At 35.8% G+C, this 4,761-nt stretch overlaps 1 pseudogene; it reads left to right on the top strand.

Annotated features, from left to right (window-relative positions):
• The first annotated feature begins 1,276 nt into the window (after positions 1–1,276).
• LOC103226532 (ATP synthase F(0) complex subunit B1, mitochondrial pseudogene) lies at positions 1,277–2,080 on the top strand (annotated as a pseudogene).
• Positions 2,081–4,761: the final 2,681 nt, after the last annotated feature.

Below are 4,761 nucleotides of genomic sequence, written 5' to 3'. Positions count from 1 at the left end.
TCATGGCAGGTAACTGATTGTGACAAGTACAATTTTGACATTATAATTTGAAATTGGTGGCAGAATAAGGTGTATTGATGAGTAAACTTGACAGATAAGCAAGCAGTTTGCCTAAGGAGTAAACTTATCATAATAGGAGCTGTTTATGCAAATGAGCAAAGTATTTGCCAGGACAAACTTAGTTTGCAGAAATTCCCCAACCAAACCGTAAAATTTACTAGTTTACAGCCTTATTTTCCTGGGCTAGAATTCTCTTGAGCAGTTTTGTTATGATGGCACAGGTGGTCTGAGTTCTCAGAACCTTTTTATTTTGTGACCTCTGCCACAGCTTGCTCAATGGTATACCTGAAAGGTATCATTGACCTAAGATTATCTCCTATAAAAACATCAGTTAATATTTCAGAGGAAGTTTTTTATCTGTGGCATTAGAATGTACCCTTTCCTTACAATGGTATTATCCTTTAACCTATCTGATAGTATTTCTGTTTCTATTTCCTTGCAAAGGGGGTATTCGTTGTTAACAGATTAGACTTAGAAGTTTTGCCAGGGTTTGGATCTCTGATTCTTTCAGGATTCCTTTGTACATGGCCCATAAAGAAAGGCACTTTCTGGTGTATCTTTCCTTAACCTGTTCCCCTTCATGTCTAGCAAAAATTCCTCAAACTTCTAGGGCCAGTAAGAATTTTTTTCTGATTTTTAATGTTTTACAGATTTTTCCTCAAGAATCTATGCTGAAAACAATTAAACAGCTTGCCCTTAAGATCCTTTGGAATAAGCAAACAAATTGAAGATTTTTCTTCTAACATGATTGATTGGTAAAATAATAATAAAAAAAAAAGATTACAGATGACAGAATCCCTCTGGTCACTTTCTCATATAAGCTACTTCATTACTTTGGACTACAGCAAGAATTCCTTTGCCAACAGTGATGCAGTGAAGTAATTTGAACAGAAGCATGAAACACATTATTTCATTGCCTACATTTATGAAAACAGAGAAGTAAAACCTAATTTGACTCATTAAGTATTAGAAACATTTTTGTCACTCACCTCGAAGGCCTTTTAATTTGCCAAAGAAGGTGCAGAGGCAAACATAAACAGACAATGCAAATATACAGAGAATGATGGTACTATACACACAAGCATCAGTAGAAAGATCTCAGAAGAGTGCAAAAACTAAACAAAGCCATGAAGATGCCTGTAATTTAATTTAATGTCTTCTAATAGTTATAAAAATTTTAAATTCTAGAAGACCACTGCCTGGACCTTCACTGACCATGCTGTCCCAGGGGGTACTTTTTGCTGCCACCACAGCAGTGCCCTCTCTGAAGAACACAGCCCTCCTAGGTCCAGGGATATTGCAGGCAACAAGGACTTTTCTTACAGGGCAGCCAAGTCCTACCCTCTACTACCTCTTCCTGAATATGGAGGAAAAGTTTGTCTTGGGCTGATCCTTGAGAGATTCTTCCAGTTTCTTTATTCTAAAACTTGTGTAACAGTACCCTATGTGCTTGGAGCCTGGGCTTGTCTTGTATGCGGTACCTAAAGAAATATACGTGATTACTCCTACTCTACGGTATCAGTAGTAGGTTATTCGTCTATGGAATTTAAAAATATGGTACCTCTATTGGAAATTAGCTGATAAACTCAACGAGCAAAAAATTGTCCAACTAGAAGAGGTGAAGCAGGCTTCCATCAAACAAATCCACGACACAATTGATTTGGAGAAGTTATTGCAGGTATTGGTTTGGAAGTGCCATTACTATTTTGATGTCCAGAGGAATAACATTGCTATGGCTTTGGAGGTTATTTACTGGGAATGGCTGCATAGCGTATATGAGGTAAAGAATTACCTGGGCTATCATATCTGTGTGTAAAATATGATGCATCGAAAGGAACAAGAGCACATGATCAACTGGATGGAGAAGCACATGTTCCAGAGGATCTCTGCACAGCAGGAAAAGGAGACAGTTGCCAAGTGCATTGCAAATCTAAAGCTGCTCTCAAAGAAGGCTCAAGCACAGCCAGTTCTGTCAGTGTATCCAGCCCAACTGAGACAGCTGAAACAACTGACTGACTAAGTGAAAGGTAGTCTTTGTGCCAAAATCTTTCTGTATTGCTGTCTACTGAAGTTACAGTTTACTTTTCCTAAAAGTGAAAAGTTTCAGTGTCATTATAGTGAAAGAATTAAGTCTATTGGTCAATCAGATGGTTCTCATCTTTCTTCCTCTCCATGTTGAGTTGTTCCATGATCACTTTTGAATAAATGGTTTGTTTTTATTAAAACTTGCTGCCTGGCTAAAGATTAGCAAGATATAGTTTAAACTTGTAATTAATTCTACCATCTTGCAATAAAGTGACAATTGAAACAAGAAAAAAATTATAAATTATAAACTATAAAACTCTATCTTCTAGAATTGAATACAAAAAGAATGCAAGCTATAGAATAGAAAATAATATCAAAAGGATACAAGCTATGATCAAGTACAAAGGGTTTTGAAACTAGACAGAAAGATATTTAAATATTTTGGGGAAAAATAAGTGAAAATCCGACGAAGCAAAGTAACAACAATCTTGGTGGGGGGTGCACGCTTTTTTAAAGAGACACGTTCAGGCATTTCCTGCTTAATGTCAGTAAACTGTTTCTGACAATCTGCACTTATATGCAAAATTGTTAACAGGAGCCTATTTCCAATCATTTTATTTATTTATTTATTTACCTATTGAGATGGAGTCTCGCTCTGTTGCCCAGGCTGCAGTGCAGTAGCATGATCTCGGCTCACTGAAACATCTGCCTCCTGGGTTCAAACGATTCTCGTGCCTCAACCTCCCAAGTAGCTGGGATTACAGGCTCCTGCCACCACGCCTGGCTAATTTTTGTATTTTTAGTAGAGATGGGGTTTCACCATGTTGGCCAGACTCGTCTCAATCTCCTGACCTCGTGATCTGCCTGCCTTGGCCTCCCACAGTGTTGTGATTACAGGCGTAAGCCACGATGCCCAGCCTATTTATTTTTAAAATTTGATAATTTTGCTAATCTTCTCTGTATCATTCCCATTTTAGTATATGTACTGCTGAAGCAAGCACTCCAATTATTTTAAACAGCAAAACGTATAATATGCTCAATGGCAACTGAAAACCTCCAGTTTCTTCAAATACAAAAAACAGTTGCATGTGAGTAACAGACTTTAATGTCAGGATGTGAAATTATTATAACTAAATGTTGTATTGTGTGCAATAATGCTGCAGTGCCTCTCTTTATACCTTGGACATAATGAGACTTGCATCCCTCCTACTGACACTTTGATATGTTTGTCAAGGCTTCTATGCTGATTCTGTCAGTTTGTCAATTGTATTTGAATCACATCTCATGGCTTTTTCCTGTCATCATTTTGATTAAAAATATTGCATTGAGCTTTGGGGACATAAATATAATTTTCCCCCACATAAACACCAGCCTCAAATAATGTATTGAGAGATAAATATGTTTTATGAAGTTAGAGGTATTAAAAGCCAAGAGGCATCCTACTGGGAAAATCTTAACTGAGGAGAGAACCAGCAGCGTATTGCCGATATTATGAAATATGTGATTTAAATGCATGGACTTGAACTATGTGAAACCCTCTCTACAGGCCCTTTTTAAAGTTATAGTAATTACAATTAAGACTTAATTTGAGCCACTTACTGCTGTCACTAAAAAATCATTCTAAAAGTCAGCCTTAAAAAGGAAGGAAACTCCGATACACACTAAAACATGGACGAATCTTGAGGACACCAAGCTAAGCGAAATAAGCCAGTGACAAAAAGACAAACACTGTACGATCCCATTTATATGAGGTATCTGGAGCAGTCGAATTCACAGAAACAAAGTAGAATGGTGATTGCCAGGAATTGGGAGGGAAATGGGCTGTTGTTGTTTAATGGGTATAGAGTTTCAGTTTCACAACATGAACAAGTTCTGGAGACTGGTTGCACAACAACCTGAATATATGGAACACTATTCAACTCTACACTTAGAAATGGTGAATGTGGTAAAGTTTATGTTTTGTATTTTGTATCACAATAAAAAAAAAAAAAAAGGATGTGGAGGGGAGAATCATTCTAGAACCTCACTTTACTCAGAAGATGTCTCCAAAAATTTCTTGATATGACGTAAGTGTCTCTAGTGATTAAGGATGTTTTCACTCAGGAAGAATTAGCAGTATGTGTAAAAAAATTAAGAAAATAAAATCTGTAGTGTTATTATTTTGCATTAAGGAATCTTGTATATCTGCCAGTATTTTTTTAATGTTTGTCTTATTAGCCGTGTAATTCAATTTTCTAAAGTGTACTTGTGTAATTGATTTAGGCTTATGATATGAAATTGAATTCTTGCTAAATATATATATGGTCTAGAAAAAAATCTAAGATAGCCTGAGGTATTTATAAGTTTAATTTGTGAGATTAATAAGAGTACTCAGAAAGACTGTGTCAATCATAATGCTGAAAAGAAAACTGAACATTTTAACATAAAATGTGAAATGCAAAAGAAAAATTTAATAAACTTAGATGTTTAAGGGAATTTAATAAGGTCCTAAAATCCTCCTTAAAAGGAGTCATAAAAATTTTCTAGATTTTTAAAAGAGAATTTAAAGACTAGAAGGTGAATAAAAGCTTAAGAAAGAATCAAGTAAATAAAATATTCATTTAAAAAGAAACCTAAGTAAACCTCTAAATGGCTTCTTCTACACATAAAAGCTGTCCTTGAGGGCATCAGAAAACT

The sequence above is a fragment of the Chlorocebus sabaeus genome, chromosome 21, assembly GCF_047675955.1.
Source record: "Chlorocebus sabaeus isolate Y175 chromosome 21, mChlSab1.0.hap1, whole genome shotgun sequence".
Taxonomy (NCBI): domain Eukaryota; kingdom Metazoa; phylum Chordata; class Mammalia; order Primates; family Cercopithecidae; genus Chlorocebus; species Chlorocebus sabaeus.
Note: the sequence above shows the minus strand (reverse complement) of the source record. Positions and strands in the feature narration are given on the sequence as shown.